The sequence below is a fragment of the Schistocerca americana genome, chromosome 4, assembly GCF_021461395.2.
Source record: "Schistocerca americana isolate TAMUIC-IGC-003095 chromosome 4, iqSchAmer2.1, whole genome shotgun sequence".
Taxonomy (NCBI): Eukaryota; Metazoa; Arthropoda; class Insecta; order Orthoptera; family Acrididae; genus Schistocerca; species Schistocerca americana.
In genome coordinates, this window is record NC_060122.1 from 538,528,377 (window position 1) to 538,556,018 (window position 27,642).

At 42.5% G+C, this 27,642-nt stretch overlaps 1 protein-coding gene across 1 annotated transcript in view; it reads right to left on the bottom strand.

The window, feature by feature from the left end:
* The window catches only part of LOC124612721, a 158,579-nt gene that overhangs the window by 73,658 nt on the left and 57,279 nt on the right, over positions 1-27,642 (bottom strand). The window lies entirely within an intron of this gene.

Here is a 27,642-nt window from a genome sequence, read left to right on the forward strand (position 1 = left end):
CTCTTTAGGAGGTACATATGCACTACCTTAGATTTTACCGAACAGGAACCTGTCACACACTATACTTCGCAAGGGCTAAACATACAAGGGTTTCCCCACGTAACGTAAATAAAATACGCATATACACAATAAAGTGAAAAACTGGTTACTAATACAGAGAATTCACAAAACGGATGCAAGTTTCTGGCCATTCGACGTTGGTCATTATCGCCTTAGCTACTCGTCTTTTTAAGTGAGACAAAGTCGTTCATTGCAGCATGGGAAACGAGTGTTTGTTAACTTTCAAGCTTTCTTTAAAATTCGTCACAGGAAACATTTTATAGGTTCCACTGTAACAATTCTGGCACACCTCTGTAAATTTAGAGGACAACACAAAGACAACGGCATGTAACACAATTAGTTCTTAAGTGACATGGAAACAGCCAATCTATTAAGCATCTGTTCACTAACTACCACTGCCATGGAACCTTAACAGGTCGTGCACTGACAAATATTGCCGCCTCCCCATCCCTCGCCGGCCGTGGTGGTCTAGCGGTTCTAGGCGCTCAGCCCGGAACCGTGCGACTGCTACGGTCGCAGGTTCGAATCCTGCCTCGGGCATGGATGTGTGTGATGTCCTTAGGTTAGTTAGGTTTAAGTAGTTCTAAGTTCTAGTGGACTTATGACCACAGATGTTAAGTCCCATAGTGCTCAGAGCCATTTTGAACCCCATCCCCCCTTGATTACGTACCATAATGAATAATGATAAAAATGGTTCAAATGGCTCTGAGCACTATGGGACTTAACATCTGCGTTCATCAGTCCCCTATCACTTAGAACTACTTAAACCTAACTAACCTAAGGACATCACACACATCCATACCCGAGGCAGGATTCGAACCTGCGACCGTAGCGGTCACGCGGTTCCAGACTGAAGCGCCTAGAACCGCACGGCCACAACGGCCGGCGAATAATGATAACCGTGAACTAATAATCCATTCGTTCCTTACTATAGCACCTTACAAAAACACAGCTGCAACCATGCAATGGCATTATTATTTTCATTTATTCATTTCAAATTTTATCTTTGATTTCTTCGTGGTCAAAATAAAGGCACTATTGCGAAATTCTAAGAATCCACGGAACGAAGTATGGGAAAAAAATGTGCGAGGTTAATGAGAAAGTATATTATCCAGCGATGAGAGATCACATGGCAGATATGCGTTACGAATAGCGAGTACACAAACGTGCATTAACGGCATGGTTATATTGCGTCTGTTACCTTCTATCGAAAACTGGGCATTTAAAATAAAACAAAAACTTAACAGACTGGTGCGGTCATTATACAAGAAAACATCCCATTTTTGGCGTAAGATAACTGGTGCAGGTGCAAAAATAGCCACGCCGTCGACGTATGTGCGCTTGTTACTGGCAACACATGCCGTTAGTGGCTAGTTTACTTTCTGGGTAACCTCGTACAACTACTTCCCATACTACGTTCCGTGTTAAATTGAACATGAAAATAAGAAATCTAAAATCGGAAAAAATCTGATCGATTGAGGAGAAGGTTTAATACAAACAAAAATAACCAGCAAAAAATGTCAATGGTTAATATTCGTGAAAGTGAAGAAACTAAGTAAACCCACCAGTCGGCAAGACTCGTCAGAAGTCTGAGCACCTCTAAAGATGTCCAACGCTGATCTGGACGAAACTCAAAGCAAAAAAATATTATTGACCACAACCATACATATCCCAAGGTCAAGCTGAAAGCTGTATAAGCAGAATAAATAGTGATATCTGTAACACTTTTGCTTATAACGCTTCACGTCTGATCACACTTTGTATTTTCGGTGTTTATTGGTATAGCAAAAGTTGAACAACAAGCGTCGTGTGTGTGTGTGTGTGTGTGTGTGTGAGAGAGAGAGAAAAAGAGAGAGAGAGAGAGAGAGAGAGAGAGAGAGAGAGAGGGGGGGGGGGGAGGGGGCGGGGGTATTAACAGCAAGGACTAATGGTCGCTGTTCTTCAGTCTGCTACAATCGCTTTGTCGCGTAAAACTGAATGTAGCTTCTGCGAACTGTGATGGGTCTCCTTTGTCCCCAGACAAATGGTAAAGTTTTGAAATTCAGTCGCGCAGAGTTACAAGGGGCTGTCCTTGTTTGTGGGATCTGAGAACGGTTGACGCGCATTTAAGCTGAAGCAGGCACACTGCTGGCTGCTGTATTGCAGCTAGATAACGGTTGTAAAGGAAGAGACGGACAAGTCAACCTACCCAAGGGATACACTTCGATTTTGGTCAGCTTTGAGTACGTTGTAGTGTAAGCAAAATAAGAAACATTTTATACGTTCCCATACGACCGCTAACAGAGTGAAAAAATTGAGTACACTCGAAGAGAAAAAAAAAAACACCCGACGCACCACGAAGGAGTCATACAAACTCGTCACAAATCCGCTGTTAATACAGATATAGACGGAAAATGCAAAATCGTGCACCTTGGCGGCCGATGGATGAAGGTGCAATTTCACCGCGCGGGAACGAGTACAGTGATCTTTGTAATATCATTTCATCATATCCGACTGTATTTGGTATTAAAGATGCTATTAGTTTTGCTATTCGTGAGGTGTCGAAATGGAAAACAAAATAGTGGAGCAGGGGATTTCGAAAAAATGACTTTTTCGCCAAATATGGGTGCAATGTTGTAAAGCACATTACAATCCACAGAACTTTTATTTAAAGGTTTTTTATATTCATTTTTTGCAGGGGAGAGGGTTGTTACAGCCCCGTTAATGGCTATGTGGGCACGTACAAAAAATGTGCCAAATTTTGCTCTACACTGCAACATATTCGAGGCCAATTAAAATCGATGCGTATCCCTCGGGTAATTTTACTTGGGGGTAAAGAGTAGAGATTCCATTTTGGCACTGTTCACATCAGCCACTGCTGCAAATATGACGCCGAAACCGCCGCCGCGCCAAGGAAACTATACCATCAACAGGTTGATGCCAAAATTATGTACTGCTTGCTTGAACCAGTTATCTGTTGCACACCAAAATGTTTAAATTGCACTTTAAACGTAAATTCTTGGAATGCGCGAGAATTCTGTAATTAATGAATAAGAACAAGCCTGTACCACTGATTCCATTAGAGGGAGAGTGCCTCTATTGCCTCTATGCGGCCGTCAAGGGAGCGGGGGTTACTTTTTGTCCACCTTTTATAAATATTGTAATTAGGTATGGTCTTTATATTTTAAAGTTTTGAAGAAAACGTTTGTTTTCAATAAAGGCTTCTACCAAATGGTTTAATTGTTTATTTTTCAGTTAAACTAAATCTAAAAATTACTCACTAGTCAAAGATTCCAGCCGACGAGAGGCGATTTGTTCCGAACAAAACGGCTGTTCGTCTACTGCGTGGAAACAACAGGAGATTATGATTTAGCGAACAGCCCACGCCGAAGGGCGCCTAGGTCAAATGAATTGACCTTCTGTGGCGGCTGAATAGCACGCGGGACGTGGCAGTGGCCGCTCCCATTGCTGGCGAGGTGGGCGTCACAAAGCTGTAGGATCTAGCAGCAAGTGACGCCACACGACGTCCGCCTGCCTGAGAGCTGATTCGCCCAATTCTACACTGACGTGAGGAAAGTCATGGCACAGCGATATGCACATACACAGACTGCGGTGGTACCGCGTACTAAAGATATAAAAGGGTAGTGCAGTGGCGGAGCTGTCATTTGTACTGAGGTGATCACGTGAAAAGGTTTTCCAAGTGATTACGGCCGCATGACGTGAATTAACACAGTGGTTGTTGGAGCTACGCGCATGGGACATTCCTTTTCGGAAATCGTTAGGGAATTCAATATTCAGTGTCAAGAGTGTGTCGAGAATACCAAATTTCAGGCATTATCTCTCACCACGGGTAATGTAGTGGCCGAGGGCCTTCACTTAACAACCGAGTGCAGCGGCGTTTGCGTAGGTTGTCATTGCTAACAGACAGACAAACAATACTGCGTGAAAGAACCGCAGAAACCAATGTGGAAGTACGACGAACGTATCCTTTAGGACACTGCAGCGAAATTTGGTGTTAATTAGCTATGGCAAAAGACGATAGATGTGAGTGCTTTCACTAACAGCACGACATCGCATGCAGTACTTTTCCTGCGCTCGTGACCATATCGGTTGGACCCTAGACTGGAAAACCGTGGGGTGGTCAGAGTGTCCCGATTGCAGTTAGTAAGCGCTCATGGTAGTGTTCGAGAGAGGCGCAGACCCCACAAAACCGTGGGCCCAAGTTGTCAGCAAGACGCGTTAGGTTAATTTGAGACCATTTGCAGCCATTCCATTCGTGGACTTAATGTCTCCAAATAACGATGGGATTTTTATGAATGACAATGCGCCATGTCAACGAGCCGCAATTGTTCGCGACTAGTCGGTTCGAAGAACATTCTGGACACTTCGAGCGAATGATTTGGTCACCCATCGAAAATTTGTGGGACATAATCGAGAGGTCAGTTCGTGCACAAAATCCTGCACCGGCAACACTTTCGCAATTATGGATGGCTGTGGAGGTAGCTTGATTCATTATTTCTGTAGGGGCTTCCAACGGCTTGAGTCCACGCCACGTAGAGTTGCAGCACTACGCCGCCGGGTAAAAGGAGCTCCGAGACTATCTTAGGAGGTATCCCATGATCTGTCGCCTCAGTGCGTCTCACACACTGTGCGAAATCGACGCAACAGATACCTGGAGTGAGTCAAGCTTACTTTAGAAAGTTTCCTACAGTGCGACCAAATCGCAAATTGTCCTGATTCGCTCGCGTAACCGCAGATTAGTATACGACATGAGCAGTAATTCCAGTACGAGGGAGAGAGTCCTTCTTGGCCCCTAAGCGGCCGCACATGGTCATAGCCGACTGAACCCTAGCGATATGAACGAGAGGTTGCGGGGAGGGGGTTACTATAAGCCCACCTTTTGTAAACACTGTAATTAGTGTACTAATAAACAATTCTCCCATAGTACCTGGCAAATACTGTAATGAACAGTTTAGTAACTGTTGTCCATCTGTCTAGTTTTTATTTAGCTGCCCTTTATATGTATTCAATTTGTAATTAACCCTGTCGTCGTCATTGCATGTCATCGAAAAGCACAGTTCGTACAATATGTTTTCACGACAGCCGAAACAATAGAAACAATAGATCTTCATGCTGATGAGTTATAAGTGACAGTCAAGTGGAAACGACACAGATGTAAAAAGTAAGTAAACTTTATTATTTCAAAAGGCATAAATGTTCCCAAAGTTGTTTCGCGTACGCTGCAGAAGTTTCGCGATAAAGCCCTTACACATCCTACATACAGTGCCGATCTCTCTCTCCTACTCGTGCGATTTCCGTGTTTTGAGTCCTGAAGAAAGAGATTCACGGCCGTCTATTTACTCCAGACGAGAAGTTGCACCGCTGTGTACAATCATAGTTCCGTAGGCAACCGCAAACATTTTTTCATGAAGGCACTGACCTTGTCTCTCAGTAGGATAAATTGATTGACAGTTATGATTGCTTTTGAACTAATCAATGGCTTACTTACTTTTTTCGATCCGCCTGGTATTGATTTGACTGCCCCTTAATACGTATTCATTTCATAAATACCGTCGTCGTCATTCATGAAACGCCAAATCCTTTGACACCTACTGTATTCAACGATATGCAAATGCTATTTTTATAGGTTTTGTTTGTTTAGGAATTTTCAGTACGAGTGTCCACGGCAGATACTTTCTAGGACAGTTATATAGACCACAGGATGTTCCACGCTGCCGGCCGGGGTGACCAAGCGGTTCTAGGCGCTTCAGTCCGGAACCGCGCTGCTGCTACGGTCTCAGGCATGCCTCGGGCATGGATGTGTGTGTTGTCCTTAGGTTAGTTAGTTTAAGTAGTTGTAAGTCTAGGGGACTGATGAACTCAGATGTTAAGTCCCATAGTGCTCAGAGCCATTTGAATCATTTTTATTCCACGCTTTCTAGAAGCCTTGCTGTGTTGATGAGTGCAGAGGCGATGTAAGCTGCACACGCCTGAGTTCTGAAGCCCATTCTGAATACCTGCAGAAGCGCACGCTATACTTAAAGTCTAGAACAGAATGATTCTCAGCAGATGGCGGATGGTTGACCACGAGGTGAATCCTGTTTTCATGGAAGGTACGGCAGATAAAATATCATAGCAACAGGAATACACAAAACAATCCTTCTAAACAACCTCACATTTCCATGATTTTTGGACGCTTGAACAAAAAATGGTCCAGGTTTTTTATTTTCGAAAAAACCCTTTTCGCAAAAAACTACATGCAGCATCACGAAAATATTTTATTACATTTGGTAGAAATCATTGACGTTAGAAAATTTTAGTTACGATGAAATTTGTCTACCGCTGGTTGCTGCAGCAGAGAAAAGTTGTAACTTACAGAATAGATGAGGATTTGAGAAAAACTGGAGCGTGCCCACATAAGTTTCCACTGTATGAATTTTTGAAGTAAAGACCTTAATTGGGAGACACAATCAAACATTTACAAATTCACAGCAAGAGCTTCTGGATCAATTATACCCTTATTTTGCAATGTCTCTCTCATGTTTCTCACTGACTCAGTCTTCTGATGTTGGATTCAAGGAGGAGGCATGATAGGAGCCATATAACGAAGAATTCTGTTCTGTTCCTAAGCCTTGCTGAGACATTCTCTTGCTGTTTCTGCCTTCTTCATTAATCATGCGGCTAACGAGCACTTTTCAGTATTCTTTTTGTCCTTCCTTTCTAATCTGGTTTTCAATTTTAAATTAATCACATATTTGGCTATATATCTTTTTTCCTTTTTTGGAATATGTAAAGACAAATTAAAATCCCCATTAAAACGTTAATGAGCCGCAATACTATTTGCCAGCAAAACACAGAAACCTAATCTTTTCAATATAAGGCGATATGTTCAGATTACTGTCGAATCTTCATTTAATATGGGGCGATACGATCAATTACCGTCGAATCCCGTAGTTTACAAAAACTAATTTAAACTTGGAATACACAAATATGTAACGAACTGTTACTTTATCGTCTCGATAACTACTGTAAACGTCTAACTTCTATGCACAGCCAGTTAAATTAACACTCGATGGGCATGACCGATTTTATTACAGATGGTGAAATCATTTCGTAGAAGCATACCGACCTTAACACATGACGGAGAAATATACATTCCACAACATGGACTGTTTTTCCCCTGACGGATCTCTGTCTCGGGTAAGCAATAATACATAAATCAAAAGTGGAAAAACTGGACATGGTCCACTTTTCTGGTGTCCTTTTGCGCAGCACCTATGACGGCGATGATTAACATGTAGGCCACACCATGATTGTGTAGCGGCTTTGTTCTCCACACGTTCACGCGGGGAGCCGGCAACATCGGAGCAGGGATTTACCAGGGACTTCGGGAGACCACCGCGGTAGCAGGACGAGTCGGCCAATCTGCTACTCTGCAGTTCTGCACCTATGCAGGTAGCCGGCGTCCTGGCCGGACGTAAGTCGTTAGCGCTAGAATGTGTGAAGCTACACAAATCTGTAGGTGCTACCATTTGCATCCCACAACAGTCTGAACTATCTTTCTCACACAGTTCATTTTTCACAGGCCGAAAGACGCAAACCAAATAATGAATGTGGCGAGAAGTCCGGCCAAAATTTGGAATAATGTCCGCTAATCACGCAACTGTTCTAGGTGCAATCGCGTTACAAGGGGAAATGTCTTCTCTGACCCCACTGATAACGTGGGACTTCAGTTTAATGCAGTCTCTTTGAAATGATCGCAAATGATACGTTACAAGAGATCACACATCATCTGATTAAGAACAATGTGTGCGTGAGGTTTCCAGAAAATGACTGCCTTTTTCACTTTTTTAAGCATATCTGTTACCTTCGTTACACGAAGATTCTCAAGATTCCCATCTTATACGTAGATGACGCAGCCTACCTTGGAGATAATACTGTCTAGGAAACGCTATGTTCCTCATATTTGTTCAGCAGCTCTTTGTACTATCGTGTATGTATCCGCGAGACCCGAGTGAAAAGACGTTGGTTATTGCATTGCATTATTACATTGCCTGTGATACATCGCCATCGACGTTACCCGTTTACGTCATGGTTGGTTTGGTCATAATTGCCGATTCATTGGATTTAAGCAGCAATACATTACAGTGACAACCAAATATCTAGGGACTAAATATATGTTAGGTACGGTTCGCGTCCGTCTCAATACAGGTGAATCGTATTAAGTCCAGCACCTCTCTTCGCTCACGTTTACTCAATCGCCAGGATACAGCTTTAGCGAATGTAGAAAGACCTTAACTAGAGCAATTTGTTCTGGGCAAAGAAACTAAATGTCTCTGTTTCGTACACTCTTACGTCAAACGAAATATGTTACACTGTCCTTTTGTTATCCGTGTCACGCTGTACACGCTGTACTTCACCACAACATCCACCCAAGATGTGCATACTCGCGGGCAAGTACACAGTAGGCTTTCTTTTCCAATTACAAACGTTTGAAAGGTTTCCAGCGTAAACTACTGTTGTCTCTCTTGTGCATTTCATTTGTGACCAGTTTGACGTTAGCAACTTTGAACAAACAGTTCGCCACTTAAGATATAATGTCTGCCTTCTTATTTCATTTGGTAGAAAGACTTGTGGCGACAGAAAGTGTCTTGGAATCTCTCGAGGCAAACCAATATATCATCACGGTGAAATACCAATTAGGACGAAGTCGCGAGGAACTGTGTAGCCCTCTTATATCTATCGTCTGTGTTCCGTTAGGTCGGGCAAATGCGGGCCGCCACGCAACGGTACTGACCAACGAAGTGCGTGTAGCTTGTTTATTTGTTCCAGCTTCCCTAAGTATGGAAACCTGTGTATCATCTTTAAGCAAATACTCCTTTTCGTGTTTATTCGCAGTGAACGTATACTAGTTACCAACTGTAACGTTGAAGGAACTGCACCATAAAAGATTTTTTACTGCGTCTCTTCTGTAAGCCTTCGTCTGTTCCATACCATTTAACTTCTTAGAATCGGTTCGTTGCTAATGTACAATTCCGACTTCCTGAAACAGTAAGGGCTACTTAAATACATTATGTCTTCTTTGTTTTGCGAGCCTCTTTTCCCGCAGCCACAGTTATTCAAGCTACATAAATACCGTCTTTTGCGACTGTAATACAAGTCGTATTAACACCAAACGCGTTTATTTTTTCAAAGCATCACCAGCAGTAAGTTTTTGTTTTTTACGTAATTCTTCACGTTCTTCTTCACTCTTCCACGCACCACTTTCACTGGCAAAAAATACATTTTTGTTTTTAGGTTTTGTAGGTCCACTGTCATCTCGCCATTTCGTATACTGTTTTGGTACTGTGAGATTTGTGTGTCGCAATACCAAAACTAAGCACACGAAATGGCAAGATGGCAGTGGATCCACAAAACATAAAAGCGGAAATGTATTTTCTGTCAGCGAAAGTTCTGTGTGCAAGAGTGAAGAAGAATGTTACAAATTACGTAAAAAAAAAAGACTGCTGAAGATGCTTTAAAGTAAAGCGAAACGTGTTTGATCTCAATAAGACTAAAAAGGAGCCGCGCGGTTTGAGGTGTCATCTCACGGACTGCGCGGCCCCTCCCGCCGGAGGTTCGAGTCATCAAATGGTTCAAATGGCTCTGAGCACTATTGGACTTAACTGCTGAGGTCATCAGTCCCCTAGAACTTAGAACTACTTAAACCTAACTAACCTAAGGACATCACACACATCCATGCCCGAGGCAGGATTCGAACCTGCGACCGTAGCGGTCCCGCGGTTCCAGACTGTAGCGCCTAGAACCGCTAGGCCACTCCGGCCGGCTCGAGTCATCCCTCGGGCATGGGTGTGCATGTGTTGTTCGTAGCATAAGTTAGTTTAAGTAGTGTGTAAGTCTAGGAACCGATGGCCTAAGCACTTTGGTCCCTTAGGAATTAAAAAAAAGGACATTTAACTTAAAAGACGGTGTTCACCTCGTGTACTGTTTAAATGAGCGCCTTTTAAACCTAATACTAAAACCAAGTACGTAAGTAGTGGGCTGACAATGTTTTACTGAATTCTGGACCAGTTCAGCCAACCACATGTAGAATCCACATCTTAAAACAATGAATCAAGAACACGCCTAACTCCGTTTATCACGTTTAAAAATAATTTAGGACATACGAAATTTACGTTAAATACCATAAAAAAACGTGAGCAGAGTGAGGGATGTAACTACCGACAATATACCAGCTGAACCACCAAAATGCATTTGCAAATTTTAAACCAAAGGCTTTTGTTTAGAGGAAATGTATGGGTCGATGTAAAAGTATGTAATTCAGCGCGAAGCCATTTCTGTGCCAGTGGCAGCAATACAATTATTCAAGGCAAACACAAACAAATAACTACTCGATGTCTACTGATCTAAAAGATATAACAAAACGAGAAGAGGTGGCTGACAAGCAAAGGGGACAGGAAAAGTAATGTGAACTCCTGTACTTACTTGGGAATGGTTCATTAATAAGGAGTTGGGCCCCCATTTGCCCGTAATACAGCTTCGATTCTTCTTTGAATAATGGCATGTAATGATTGTATAGTCTCCAATGGAATGTTATGGCACCTCTTCTAACTTCTGTAATGACGACGGAGACGGAAATTTGCTCTAAGTCTGCGCTCCAATACCGCTCAAAAGGGTTCGATAATGTTCAAGTCCAGGGACTGTGCGGCCAGGGAAGAAGCTGCAGTTCAGTTGCACGCTCTTATACCACTACTATGCTGTCCTGGCTGTGTGAATCGGTGCATTATCGTCCTGAAATATGGCATCATTGTTGGGGAACAACATTTTAATCATGGGGCTCACCTGATCACCTAAAATGTTCACATAATCGTTGGCTGTAACACGGCGTTTGCGACTAATGATGGGGCCAGCAGAATACCATGATGTGGCTGCCCACTATCACACTTCCACCTCCATGCTTAACCGTTGGAATAAAGCAATCAAGATTGTAGGCTTTTTTTGGCATTCTCCAGACGTAAACCAGGCTCGATGTTAGAAATGACGAAAACGCTAACTCGTTCTACCATACGACGTGCTTCCACTGACGAGCCGTCCAGGATTTATGCTCCTGACACCATGTTTTACGCTTCTTTGAGTTGGTTGCCGTCACTAACGGTTTCGATATAGCAGATCGTCCACGAATATTCGCTTTATGGAGTTCTCGAAGGACAGTGTCGATATGTACGTCTCTAAGATGGCTATTGAGCTCTGCAGTCACTTTAGCCGTCGTAGTTTTTTGTTGTTTTGATACAGTTAGTGTTAGCGTACGACGATCTGTGTTGTTTAGTTTTGATAGTTTTGATTTGCGCGAACTACTACGTTTACACAATGATGTCTTTCCATGTTTTGTGTTGACTGTCAGGACTGCTGAAACAGTTGTTCTTGAAAACATTCAGTAAATTGGCTGTCTTGGTTACTGATGCTTCGGCTAATCGGGCCCCCACAATCTGCCCTCTTTGGAACTCTATTAGGTCTTTCATTGAACGTCGACCTCGGTTTCTGAATGCAAATAGGAAGTGTGCACTACTCGTAAACAACCTGCGCTGATGCCTAGTGACCGCAAACAACCATCCCATTTCTACCACTGTTCACATTATTTTGCCTATCCCCTGTATTAGTTGTTGCAGACCGCCCATTAAAAATGTGTAGCAGGTGAAGTGGCAATAAGATCTTCAATGTTTGTCCTGGAATACCAAAATTAGCCATTATCCCATTGCAATGAATACTCATTGGTACATTTCAGCCAAGAAATGCCTTGATTCGATTCATGGACACAGTCCGGAATGAGAACTGTTCGAAACTTCGAAACGAAACAGAACTCCACCGTAATGTAAACTGTGGCGACAAAGAGGAGATGGGGACTCGTGGTTCTATGATATATCGGAACGATTGAGAGTTAAGTAACCAAATATTTAACTACCTCTGGAAGGCGACCACTATTGTGCAGGGACGTCGGAAAGCACTAGTATGAAGTCTCACAAAGTCTCAAATGATAGGAAGAAGTACATCTAGGCGTTAAAAAGGTGTTAGGTTTCAAGTGTTAGGAGGGGAAAAAACAATGGATGAGATTAGACAAAAGAGGAAAGGAAGGAGGTATGCTGGGAATACAGGAAGCTCTCGACAAAGGTAAAAAATGAAACAGTCGCGTGATCTTTGGACAAGCGCCATATGTCTACACTATTAGAAGGAGAATTAACGACATTCGATGGTATCTCGCTTAGAATCACGGTCGGTAAAAACAGAGTGTTTTCTTAAATTTGCGCTCTTCGTTTTAAGACGAGCCATTCTGTCAGTTTTAATAACTGGTTTTATTCGCAGATTTAAAGGATTAAATTCGCACTGAAACGTACTACACTACAATATTCCTGTGCAGCACAGAATGCATAGTTTGCAACATCGCTTCCAAAGACGGGTGCTGCTGATGAACAAAGCGCGAATTAAGATGAATAGCTCCCTAGACGGGATCGAGCGGATTCGTAATCTAAATACAAAAGTAACACCCAGTCCAGAATGAGTAGGCGATGCGTAAGAAGAGGAGAGGTTACCTTTGGACCCACCGGTGGGTGCTGTGCGCCCTAGACACGCGGCGAGTCTCGCAAGGCGCGCTATCTCCGTGGCGGCGAGTCAGCACCTCAACCGCATGCGGCGCCGGCCACGCTGCAACGTCGCTGCTTGCACAGCCGCGCCGATCTCTGCCGGCGCCCCTTATACTTCGGTTCTGCACACAGCACGTCCAGCACCGACACAACTCGCTGTTTTCGAAACATGATGCCTCCGAAATAAATGTTCAGCGACTGACATACCTACGTCAAAGAGTACTACATTTAAATACCTTTGCTACGTTTCATAACCGAACCATGATTTTATACTGCAAACAGTATTTAGTGTTCCTATTGAAGCGCAATAGTCTAATTATTTGTATTTAACACACATTGTAAGGTTTTCATGGTTAATCATAGATTCCAATCTATCGAGACTATTAGATGTTCCCGCTAATAAATTTGTTCCCCTATACCGCATCAACGACGTCGTGTCGATCTGTCTGTGTCAATCACACGAGGGTCGATTCGAGATCCTTTATTGAAAGTATTATACAAGACATGATGGTGGCAATTTGCACACTTATTAGTTCTTGCTTTATTGTTACTACCCAGTACGAAGTGGAGGAAAAACTCTATATCCTTATGCATCCAACTAGTACTTACTATAGACACAATGTGAATTATTCTATCGAGGCAGTATAAGAATTTCGCACACAAGTTATTTTTCCACAATGAGATTTCACTCTGCAGCGGAGTGTGCGCGCTGATATGAAACTTCCTGGCAGATTAAAACTGTGTGCCCGACTGGGACTCGAACTCGGGAGCTTTGCCTTTCGCGGGCAAGTGCTCTACCATCTGAGCTACCGAAGCACGACTCACGCCCGGTCCTCACAGCTTATTTTTCTTAGAACAGCACCCATCCAAATCTCCTAAGCATCCTTGCAGCTTGCATACGGAATAAAACACGCAGTTACAATCGAAGCGTCGAATCTTATTGGAACTTTTCCTTTTGGCCCACTTTAAGAGTAATTCAATCAAAACAAATGGAAAACTCTCAGTGCTTATTTCGACTCTTTATTGCCATTTAAGTGGCCTCGCTTCGCATGTTTTTTTTTTCCAAAGCAAGAATCGCCACACTTGAACTAATACCGCACAAAGTTCAGCATATCTTTGTGACTTATAAGACTGACTCCCAGCCATGTCAAATAGCCGGCCACGGTGTGAAGAAATAGGACCGAAGGCAGGAAGTTGTAAACTTTACTTTGCAGTTCTTGAAAGTTCTCTGGGCAAATACGTCACAGTGTATAATAGTGGGGATTTACATATTTTGAAACGATTGGAACGATTATTTTTCCTACACACTCAAATGATATAAAAATGTGCTAGGGATAACGACGAAAAAAAGTTTTACACGACTCGACACCATTAAGATACTGTCCGCAGACAATCCAGATTTCTCCTTCTATAGCGGTGCATTATTTTCTGGGACTGCATGCTGAAGTCAATCACTGTCAAGCTTTCCTTTAAATGCACGTAAGCGATGCGCAATATACACACATATCAATTCTTTCTGCCCATACCGATTCTTTCTACCCACCTACAATCCCAATCGTTATATCAAGCAGGCTCAAGACCATCTAAACTGCGCAACGCTGAGCTTCTCTAAATATGCTTACAAACACGGAGGGCTCCACATAACTAACAATATAGAAATTAACGTGACAGTTATAAAATGTTCGCTCATACTTTATTTACCCCTCCCTCTTAAATGGCTATTTCATGACTAACTGAAGAAACGGTGTGATAGCTTCAACTCATCTGTTATTCATACACTTTTTCCTCACTGTCTCGTTTTGTATTCAGACAAAATTACAGCCTAATGTTTTCTAACAACTTCATACATTAAAGGTATCTCTGTAAAGATAAATGCACAGGCTTTTTTAGTAAGTTTATAATCAACAACTCCGAGAACCTACATTTGTTTTACAGTATGTTATTTCGTTTTACATAGTCCTATAATATGACACCAGTACCTTAAATCGAGTATTTCACGACTCCCAGTGACTGCTTTAATCCACGTCCCCTTAAAGTCAAAACAGCAATTCCATTTATATCTAATAATGATTACTTCGGTTTAGTTAAATGCCCATGTTTAGATGAGGTAAAGGAGAAGTGAAAAGATAACAGGGTATCACACAGTTCGTAAGCGTATGTTTAAAGCGAGCATGAAATAACCATCGAATAGTAAAATATGATTGGGGATGGGGGAAAAGCAAGAAACTATGCTGCAGAGTGTGATGTTACAGCAAGATGTAATGAAAAACGATAGCACAGTAAGGTGTAATGGCGCTATATGAAAATCGACAGCACTGGAGATCAGTGTGGTTGTTCTGGTCATCAGTCCAGAGACTGGATTGATGCAGCTCTCCATGCTACTCTATCCTGTGCAAATTTCTTCATCTCCCAGTACCTACTGCAACTTACACCCTTCTGAATCTGCTTAGTGTATTCATCTCTTCGTCTCCCTCTACGATTTTTACCCTCCATGATGCCCTCCAATACCAAATTGGTGATTCCTTGATGCCTCAGAATATGTCCTACCAACCGATTCTTCTTCTAGTCAAGTTGTGCCACAATTTTCTCTTCTCCCCGATTCTATTCAATACCTCCTCATTAGTTTTGTGATCTATCCATCTAATCTTCAGCATTCTTCTGTAGCACCGCACCACATTTCGGAAGCTTCTATTCACTTCTTGTCTAAACTATTTATCCGCCACATTTCACTTCCATACATGGCTACATTCCATACAAATACTTTCAGAAACGACTTCCTGGCAAATCTATACATCTTCAGAAACGCTTTCCTTGCCATTGCCAGTCTACATTTTATATCCTCATTACTTCGACCATCATCAGTTTTTTGCTCCCCAAATAGCAAAACTCATTTACTGCTTTAAGCGTCTCATTTCCTAATCTAATTCCTCAGCATCACCCGATTTAATTTGACTACATTCTATTATCCTCGTTCTGCTTTTGTTCATTTTCATCTTATATCCTCCTTTCAAGACATTGTCCATTCCGTCCAGCTGCTCTTCCAAGTCCTTTGCTGTCTGTGACAGAATTACAATATCATCGGCGAACCTCAAAGCTTTTATTTCTTCTCCATGGATTTTAATTCTTACTCCGAAATTTTCTTTTATTTTCATTACTGCTTGCTCAATATACAGATTGAATAACATCGGGGATAGGCTACAACCCTGTCTCACTCCCTTCCCAACCACTGCTTTCCTTTCATGGCTCTCAACTCTTATAACTGCCATCTGGCTTCTGTGCAAATTGTAAACAGCCTTTCGCTCCCTGTATTTTACCCCTGCTACCTTCAGAATTTGAAAAAGAGTATTCCAGTCAACATTGTCAAAAGCTTTCTTTAAGTCTACAAATGCTAGAAACGTAGGTTTGCCTTTCCTTAATCTATTTTTTAAGTCGTAGGTTCAGTATTGCCTCTCGTGTTCCAACATTTCTACGCAATCCAAAGTGATCTTCCCCGAGGTCGGCTTTTACCAGTTTTTGCATTCGTCTGTAAAGAATTCGTGTTAGTATTTTGCAGCCGTGGCTTATTAAACTGATAGTTCGTTAATTTTCACAAATGTCAACACCTGCTTGCTTTGGGATTGGAATTATTATATTCTTCTTGAAGTTTGAGGGTATTTCGCCAGTCTCATACATCTTGCTCACCAGATTGTAGAGTTTTGTCAGGGCTGGCTCTTCCAAGGCTATCAGTAGTTCTAATGGAATGTTGTCTACTCCCGGGGCCTTGTTTCGACTTAGATCACTATGAACATCTTGGACTTAGGGGATCAGTATGAAAATCTATCTTCGACTTAGGAGATCAGTATGAACATCAAAATCAGCTACACTCCGTGAGAACATAAAACAGGTCCGAACTGCGACAATGAACAGGGGTGGGTGAGGGAAACACATCATTTCGCTGCAACACGTCCTTTATTTCTTTATAACCAGCTAGAGCTCTTCAATTTGTGGTGCACGTCATCACTGACGATGCCAGAGCATATTCGCCAAGCTGTTAGTTTGAATGAATTCTTTATTAAACAATAATAGACAGTTTCTCACGCGTTCAGTCATTTTATGTACGAATAAATGTGGACACAAGGCAGTCGATAGTATATAACAAAACCACATACGAAGTCCAAGTTATTACACATTTCATAGTCGTCAATGGTTACATTCTCTTTATAAGCACCGGTATGCGCGTTTTCTGTAAACTTATTCCGAGGTTGTATCCATTTATTAACATGTCGCTCATAACTGTGCATACATGTTATTTTTTAATATATTTACGAGGTGTCCATATCACCTAATTCATTTGAAAGAAAGGAAACAAATAAAACTGGCCAATAACGTTTAATGAAGTATTCATTTAAGCTAACAGACCACTGGAAATGTCATTCTTTGCCTACTTTTATGTAAGACAGCTTCCTCTCAGTCTTTCGACTATTATCTGTATCACCATTCTTACCAAGTGTGTCAAGCATAAGGGTCAATGGCAGTCCGAGGAAATAGGTCAACAACGGACAACCTCCTTATCGCCACAGGGAGCATTATACTGTCAACATCTTTGTAGGGGGTGCGATACATTCGAAGTTTGCATGTAGTGTAAGGCATCGGGTACGTATTGTGTTAGTAATGCCTGATGTTTTAGTTCAGTGGGGAGGCGCCGATAAAACGTGAATTAAAATGGGTACTACATGCTACTTAGGAGGGGTTTAATGTAATTAATTACCGCTGGGTAAGAGTATTTTCACGAGAGTATGATTTGTCAGAATTCTTTTTCAACGTTAGCTTCGTGGAGTGAGGTCGGTACTGCGGTATTCACGGTCCTAGACTTAAATTGTGAAGCAGGATTCAGATCTCATAGCTGCCATCTACATTCCGGTTTCCCATTGCTTCCTCAGACACTAAATTAAGGCAGAGATGGTGAAAACTTATTTCTTTATTTGTTCTTGTCGAATCCTGTATTGCCTACGTCTCTAATGACCGCTATGTCGATAGGGCCATAAATCCTAAACTTAATTCCTTCCCACTAGATTTTCTGGAGGTTAACGAACGATTTAAGTACCTCCTGCGCTGTGTAGGTTTCGCATAGTTTTCAATTCACTATGACTGAACCGAGTATCTTACGAGGGCTAAACGGCGAACCAAGAGGCATTCTTTGAAATTCAAAGACTATCAATTTTACAAATTATCTTCATTGCCATATTACAGCACGGTAATTACAAACAACTGTCCGACTCAAAGAGACGACATAAGTAACATTTCATCTCTTCCACAGTCCATTATTTTAGCCCATCCCGGTCAAGCACAGAAGACGAAAGTTTATGGTTTGACGGAAAACCTAAATCTGGTGGGGAATCACGTCGTGGACATTTCCGCTGATTAGATACATTGTTCCCAGACTTCAAATCACACGTATAAAATTGCAAGAACTTGGCCTCTAACTGTGGAGCTACCACGTGCTTACACACAAAGACATACAGTGATAATCCACAACCTCACGACCATTCACTTCCTAGCGTGTTTTCTACCTTTCACATTCCTATCACCAGCAGTTAATCGTGATTACTATATTGAAGAGCTTGGACGGAGACAAGTGGAATCATAAATGTGACACCAGTGGATAATCCATAAGTCACGAATAGATGCAAGAGACGTTCACAGTAGGGTTGTTGATAAAATATCGATATAACGATAATTTTTCCCAAAAATATCGATGTACATATAAATAGGTGATGCACTCGTCCACGATATATCGATACCGAAATGGCAATAACGAAGGCCATTATTTTTATTTTATCTAATATTTTTTCGCAATTTTCAGTAAATATTTGAAATTGTTCTTTTGAAATTTTAGCACAAGCAAAGATAGGGAAAGCAGAAAGGTGGAAGGAGTATATAGAGGGTCTATACAGGGGCGATGTTCTTGAGGACAATATTATGGAAATGGAAGAGGATGTAGATGAAGATGAAATGGGACATATGATACTGCGTGAAGAGTTTGACAGAGCACTGAAAGACCTGAGTCGAAACAAGGCCTCGGGAGTAGACAACATTCCATTAGAACTACTGACAGCCTTGGGAGAGCCAGTCCTGACAAAACTGTACCATCTGGTGAACAAGATGTATGAGACAAGCGAAATTCCATCAGACTTCAAGAAGAATATAATAATTCCAATCCCAAAGAAAGCAGGTGTTGACAGATGTGAAAATTACCGAACAATCTATTTAATAAGTCACTGCTGCAAAATACTGACGCGAATTCTTTACAGACGAATGGGAAAACTGGTAGAAGCCAACCTCGGGGAAGATCAGTTTGGATTGCGTAGAAATGTTGGAACACGTGAGGCAATACTGACCCTACGACTTATCTTAGAAGAAAGATTAAGGAAAGACAATCCTACGTTTCTAGCATTTGTAGACCTAGAGAAAACTTTTGACAATGTTGACTGGAGTACTCTTTCAAATTCTGTAGGTGGCAGGGGTAAAATACAGGGAGCGAAAGGCTATTTACAATTTGTGCAGAAAGCAGATGGCAGTTATAAGAGTCGAGGGACATGAAAGGGAAGCAGTGGTTGGGACGGAAGTGAGACAGGGTTATATCCTCTCCCCGATGCTATTCAATCTGTATATTGAGCAAGCAGTAAAGGAAAGTTCGGAGTAGGTATAAGATGAACATCGACAAAAGCAAAACGAGGATAACGGAATGTAGTCCAATTAAGTCGGGTGATGCTGAGGGAATTACATTAGGAAATGAGACACTTAAAGCAGTAAAGGAGTTTTGCTATTTGGGGAAGCAAAATAACTGATGATGTCAAAGTGGAGAGGATATAAAATGTAGACTGGCAATGGCAAGGAAAGCATTTCTGAAGAAGAGAAATTTGTTAATATCGATATAGATTTAAGTGTCAGGAAGTCATTTCTGAAAGTATTTGTCTGGAGTGTGGCCATGTATGGAAGTGAAACATGGACGATAAATACTTTAGACAAGAAGAGAATAGAAGCTTTCGAAATTTGGTGCTACAGAAGAATGCTGAAGATTAGATGGGTAGATCACAGAACTAATTAGGAGGTATTGAATAGAATTGGGGAGAAGAGAAGTTTGTGGCACAACTTGACTAGAAGAAGGGATCGGTTGGTAGGACATGTTCTGAGACATCGAGGGATCACCAATTTAGTATTGGAGGGCAGCGTGGAGGGTAAAAATCGTAGAGGGAGACCAAGGGATGAATACACTTAGCAGATTCAGAAGGATGTAGGCTGCAGTAGGTACTGGGAGATGAAGAAGCTTGCACAGGATAGAGTAGCATGGAGAGCTGCATCAAACCAGTCTCAAGACTGAAGACCACAACAACAACATAATTTTACTTATTATTTTTTGAGCTTTCATCACATCCAGTCTTTCTCTTTGTGTGACGCAAGTATAGATGACACAAAGAACTTCGAGTGCTCTGGGGGGGGGGGGGGGGGGTGATTGGAATAACAAGATTCCCGACGTGAGGAAACAGCACACCTGTTGGCGTAAAAGAAATCTAGTGTGCTATTTCTTCATATCAGCTTTCTTCAAAAACAGTTGCTGAAAATTATGAACAAAAATCTAAATGACATGATTGGTCTTTGCGGTGGGTTGAGACGTGTGAGGGGAAATGTTGATGTAATTGGCGCTACCAACAGAGACTGCAATGTTGGGCTTCACCACGCAACTCTGACACTACAATTCCTAGGTTGCTGGCGTCGGCAGAAAAAAAAGGGAACTCGACATAGTGTTCCGGACAGTTCCGATGTGTGACTAAACGGAACGTGGACACCTTTCATTGTGCCACTTTCATGCACTTACCATTGTTAACAAATTGATTATCGCCAAGCGTGAACGTGCATCGTTTTCCTTTGAGTTCTTGCTCTAAGGGGGATAGGCATGCTGCTAGATTGTTGATGTACAAAATATCTACTAATAAATCAAGACTTAGATATACAGCTCTAAAACCGGCATTATATTTACAATGTGCAGCCGATATTTTTATAGGCCGGTACGTCGATATTTTTTCCACCGACATATATATACTTTTTTCTATATAGCGAGGGCCGAAGATATTTTTTTTAAATATCGATATATCGGATTCCTGACGTATTTAAAAATTCCAAAAATCCTAATTAACATCGTTAACGGCAGCTGCTGGCACAATCAGAGGCAGAGTCCAGGGTTGCGCTCGTATGCCAGATCACTACGCTGCCGCCACTGGCCTTTAGAACTCTTGTGATGCCTTGCACCCCGCATAATTCTTATTAGAGGCTCAGATTATAATTTCGAAGACATTATTGCGTTATCAAATGAACGAGAACCATTATTTCAACACCGGTACGAAGGAACACGAAAATCAGACTACCAAAGGAATGTTTGGCGCTAAAAAGGGAAACTACGTAATTCACGCGGAAGGCAGCATAAACAGCCTCCAGTACATGTAACAGCAACCTTCAGCAGTCGTTCCGTGTTATCTGCTGATGCAAATGCGATACTGCCGGTATGCTTTCTGTGCAGCGAAGTCTTGCTTACGTAGCAACAATATTCATGGTCAGACGTCTACGCAAGAGACGACATGTGCTAGAGGTCAGAAGAGTTTCCTACAATGAATGAATAACGAACACAGAACTAAACAAGAATTACTTCTTGACTCAAGTTGCCATACGGTCTAATGTCCATCACATTTTTTGAACCTTTCTCTCTGTGTGTGTATATACAACTCTACAGTGAACATTTCCTATTTACCACATATAGTATGCATTTCCGCTAAGTGTACGTTGTGCAATAAGAGAATGCTGGATATCACGACCGACAGTACGAGGGAGGGAGGAAAAAACGGAATAACATTGTTCTGGGCGGAGCTTGTGTAATACGCATTTCTGCAGCTATGCGCGTACGGCGCACTCACTGCCAGTTCAGTGCCGTCTGTGTTGTCGACCTGGCTTGTTCTGTTAATCTGCAGTGATTGTTTTTGTTAGGGCTATTTTGTTCTTGTTACGTCTTTTATGGTGGCAAATTTAAGTGAACAACGTGCAGCTGTGAAGTTTTATTTTCTACTCGGCAAAAATTCTGCTGAAACTGTTATAATATTGAAAATAGCTTACCCAGATGGCGCTCATGTGTAAGAGTGGTTTACTCGATTTAAAAATGGCAACAATGTCGACTGATGACAAACTTCGTGCTGGACGTCCATCAACTGCCCGAATCGACGAAAATATTGCCGCCAAGCTTGTTCCTCATGTTCTGGCTGACAAAAGGAACATTGAGGTGAAACATGTTATGCTTTGAAACAACAGCTTGAAACTAATCCAGATTTTCTGTCAAACGTCATTACTGGTGATGAGTCATGGTGCTATGATTACGACCCAGAAACAAAACAAGCCAAGTCAATCGAAGATGTCATCGTCATCTCGTAAAAAAAAGTCATGGAGTTAAATCAAACATCAAAACAACGCTGATTTTCTATTTTGTTGTCGTCAAGGAGTGTAATTCAGAGTTTTTCCCCAATCAGACCGTCAATCAGCCCTTTTATTTGGAAGTTTTAAGGAGATTGTGCAGACGTGTTCGTCAAAAACAACCCAATTTGTGGCAGACAGACAACTGGTTCTTCCACCAAGACAACGCACCTGCACACACAGCCATCTCTCTTAGTTTTTGGCTAAAAATGGCAAGGTTCCGCTGCCGCACGCGCCTTACTCCTCTGACCTGGCCCCGTGCATCTTTTTCTTATTTCTACGCATGAAAAGGGGCTTGAAAGGACACCGATTTGGTAACACTGAAGAAATAAAGAAAAAATACGAGGGAGGGGCTGTCAGCCATTTCTAAAGATGACTAAAACAAGGTTTCGAATAATGAAGCATCGGTGGGACAAATATTCAGTTCAGTTGAGAACTGGTGTTTATGTAGTCGCAATCTAATAGGAAAAGCTTGTTCGCGACTGCGGTGGACTTTTGAGATCGTCCAGAAGCTTCTAAACCGTTCCCTTCGGATAATCTGATACGTGACACCGTCACTCAGGACTCTGTTTCTGTCAAACGCTGTAATGGGACTGTGAGCGTGTTTCACGTAGTCTAATATTGAAATCCATATTTAATTACGGCCTCTCTTTTCTACTGAAATTATGTTTTTTGTAACACGAATACTGTTCTGAACAAAGGAGGATACAATTTTGCTATCCCGGAAAAGATCGAATCACCAGAACATTTATTTCACGATCCTCTCGTTGGGAACGGTGTTCTGCCATTTGGGCAGACGACAGTGCCTTGCGCGTTTTTTTTCAGAGGCACACTGAACCTTTTCTTGTTCCTCAAAAAACACTGTCACAAAAAGAACCATTATATGCAAATTACTTCGTTTTGTGATTATATGCATTACCAGCTATACTTAAATAACTACTTTGGAAGTTTAAATGATTTTCTTCATACAACTAACTCTGCGACTGTCAACTATTCTCAACGGTATGATATTGTTCGATTACCACGTGAACTGTGTGTTTCCGGACCACTCCAGCATATGTGTGGCACTATAACGAGCAAGAGTAGAAACTGACAGGTAGCACTAGGTGTATATCATGGAGATAAATAACACATGACCGACTCAAATAAGCTCTAAATGGTAAGAAAAATTATACAGGTAAAATGCGAGCATCCTAACAAAACGGTACGTGATGAGTGCAGTCACGGGGAGTCGTAAATTCAGAAAGCTGTAACGAAGTAAATACTGACTGGCAGGATTGCAGAATTAAATAATTTATTTGAAAACAACTTAGAAACAAGCTTACCTCCTTCTGTATTTGAAATTGAAAACTGAATGCCAACGCTTACTTGACTTAAGAGACATTAATATTTTCACAAATATCTCGATCTCACCATGACGCATAGTCACTCGTTCATGTCAACAACTGATTACAAATACTAAAACCAAAGATGATAGTTCGACGGCGCAATTGTAATGTCATTAACATCGCTAATCGTAGAGATTATGAGGTTTGCATAAAATTACGTCCTTACCTTACAAAGGCAGTAGGACATCGCGCTACTGATCATCGACCGAAAAAAAAAAATTAATTTCTGTCTAATCAAACGTACAGAAAGGGACCGCTAACGTACAGGAATTCCAGAGATTTTAAAAAATATACTAACTCTGGGAAACAACGATTAGAAATCATAGCTTTCGTTAAGCCCAAGGCACGAATCTAATGGGCAGTACTTTAAGTATAGGCTGAAATAATAAAATTGAAGTGCATAATACAGAATTTTAATTTAGAGGAAGGGCAAAATCAAATAACAACTTTTCAGTGGGAAACTTAAGACTTGATACCAGAAATGACGGTGGTCATATGTTAGTAGATTTTGTCTAGAATCCAGATGTCTCTCCTTACCACATTCTTCCAGATGAATGCTAAAGAAAATAGACTTGGAAATGACCACATGCAACTAAAATCAAACTAATTGCTACTAAACATAAACAAATTGTGCAGGATGCAATAGTCTGAAGCTACTTTAGAGCTAAGTGTTCGTTGACTAATGAGATGCGGTACTAAAATAGAGAAACAGAAGAGCCGGCCGTGGTGGTCTAGCGGTTCTGGCGCTGCAGTCCGGAACCGCGGGACTGCTACGGTCGCAGGTTCGAATCCTGCCTCGGGCATGGGTGTGTGTGATGTCCTTAGGTTAGTTAGGTTTAAGTAGTTCTAAGTTCTAGGGGACTTATGACCTAAGATGTTGAGTCCCATAGTGCTCAGAGCCATTTAGAAACAGAAGACTTAACAGGCAGGAGAGCGTAAGGACAGATAATGAGAATTTATTTAAGAACAGGGAGGTATACCAGATTAATTTTACAGGTTCAGCTTCGTAGAAACTTGAGATTAGAAACAAACAGATGAAAGCGGAAATCGTTTAACGAAGGTACTAATGCCAGTAACGACAGTACTGTGACCTTCCGGGAGGGGGTGCTTTTTTTTAAATTTAGACGTCTTAAAACGTTGTTTACGCCTTTTTTGACAGAGGTACCGTCCTAAATCAGGCACTGAGTACGAAGATAGTAAAGAACGTGAAAATCTCAAAACGATCATGGCGACATTTCAATGGCAAGCAAGAGTTTCGACCAAACATGAACAGAAGCTCGGCAAAATATGATGAACTAACCAAACTTGCTCCTAAATCAAACCATTTGAGGAAATGCAATGACATTTTTCTACGAGAAACAATTGAAACAATGGGACTATAAAGAAAATAAAAACTTATGTTCGGTATCCACTACATTTCACCAGTCGCAATGGCAACGCCTCAGTAAACAGATACAAAACTGTGTAGTCATTCGCACATTTCTTAATTTGCTTGTGTGTTTCAAGAAACGCTGTAGAAACAGTTAATAATATCAGATGTGTCACGCCATTCAAGGTGTTAACAAAAGAAATGAGCATGGAGACGGGGTTTGAATAGAGATGATTAAACCCGAGGAAAATTGATACGTAACTACAATTCCCCCAAACTGGAAAATGCTATAATTGTTCACTTTCATCGGCGCATGGGGTAATTTAAGATTGGAAACTCGGGTAAACATACCCCCGATGATCAATGCTATTTTCAACGGTCCTAGAGGCAATTTTTGGGTCCTTATTTTACGCGAACGACTTACAGAAACGTCCAACAACCGAAAGTGAGGCGTATCTGGAACATTTATGATTTGCTGATATCGTTATGCTAACCTGGTGGACATAATCTTCAACAGCAAAATGAGAGCAACGTAATATGATGAGCATGAAAACAGTATAAATTAACAATAATGAATAGAACCAATTAATAATGCATGTCCGAAACTTAATGGTTCACGCTGCGAGAAATTAAAAATGATGAAAATTTATTTTAGGGCAGATGTAGACTACGACTGGATGGACTGCAAAATAAATAAACAGAACAGCAGAAATGGCATACAACTTTTCAGGTTTGCTCTGTAAATCATGAAAAGATGCAGAATGAGAATTATTTGGGCAGCCAGGAAAAACCAACAGTTGGATCTGGGAACACGTAAACCTCTAACTTTAGGAAGCCTATATACACTCCTGGAAATTGAAATAAGAACACCGTGAATTCATTGTCCCAGGAAGGGGAAACTTTATTGACACATTCCTGGGGTCAGATACATCACATGATCACACTGACAGAACCACAGGCACATAGACACAGGCAACAGAGCATGCACAATGTCGGCACTAGTACAGTGTATATCCACCTTTCGCAGCAATGCAGGCTGCTATTCTCCCATGGAGACGATCGTAGAGATGCTGGATGTAGTCCTGTGGAACGGCTTGCCATGCCATTTCCACCTGGCGCCTCAGTTGGACCAGCGTTCGTGCTGGACGTGCAGACCGCGTGAGACGACGCTTCATCCAGTCCCAAACATGCTCAATGGGGGACAGATCCGGAGATCTTGCTGGCCAGGTTAGTTGACTTACACCTTCTAGAGCACGTTGGGTGGCACGGGATACATGCGGACGTGCATTGTCCTGTTGGAACAGCAAGTTCCCTTGCCGGTCTAGGAATGGTAGAACGATGGGTTCGATGACGGTTTGGATGTACCGTGCACTATTCAGTGTCCCCTCGACGATCACCAGTGTTGTGCGGCCAGTGTAGGAGATCGCTCCCCACACCATGATGCCGGGTGTTGGCCCTGTGTGCCTCGGTCGTATGCAGTCCTGATTGTGCCGCTCACCTGCACGGCGCCAAACACGCATACGACCATCATTGGCACCAAGGCAGAAGCGACTCTCATCGCTGAAGACGACACGTCTCCATTCGTCCCTCCATTCACGCCTGTCGCGACACCACTGGAGGCGGGCTGCACGATGTTGGGGCGTGAGCGGAAGACGGCCTAACGGTGTGCGGGACCGTAGCCCAGCTTCATGGAGACGGTTGCGAATGGTCCTCGCCGATACCCCAGGAGCAACAGTGTCCCTAATTTGCTGGGAAGTGGCGGTGCGGTACCCTACGGCACTGCGTAGGATCCTACGGTCTTGGCATGCATCCGTGCGTCGCTGCGGTCCGGTCCCAGGTCGACGGGCACGTGCACCTTCCGCCGACCACTGGCGACAACATCGATGTACTGTGGAGACCTCACGCCCCACGTGTTGAGCAATTCGGCGGTACGTCCACCCGGCCTCCCGCATGCCCACTATACGCCCCCGCTCAAAGTCCGTCAACTGCACATACGGTTCACGTCCACGCTGTCGCGGCATGCTACCAGTGTTAAAAGACTGCGATGGAGCTCCGTATGCCACGGCAAACTGGCTGACACTGACGGCGGCGGTGCACAAATAGTGCGCAGCTAGCGCCATTCGACGGCCAACACCGCGGTTCCTGGTGTGTCCGCTGTGCCGTGCATGTGATCATTGCTTGTACAGCCCTCTCGCAGTGTCCGGAGCAAGTATGGTGGGTCTGACACACCGGTGTCAATGTGTTCTTTTTTCCATTTCCAGGAGTGTATTTCCTTTACCTTTTTGTCCGCAGTTCGTGGCCTCGCTTTCTGAGCACGGGGTCCCGTGTTCGATTCCCGGCGGGGTCGGGGATTTTCACCTGCCCCGAGATGACTGGGTGGTGTTGTGTCGTCTTTATCATCATCATTCATCCCTATTACGGTCGGAGGAAGCCAGCGGCAAACCACCTCCATTAGGAAATTGGAAATTTGTGGTAAGATCTTATGGGACCAAACTGCTGAGGTCATCGGTCCCTAAGTTTACACACTACTTAATCTAACTTAAGCTAACTTACACTAAGGATAACACACACACACACACACACACACACACACACACACACACGGCCGAGGGAGGACTCGAACCTCCGACGGAGGGAGCCGCGCGGACCGTGACAAGACGCCCAAGACCGCGCGGCCTTCCATTAGAATCTTGCCTAGTACGGCGGTGCGGGTCTCCCG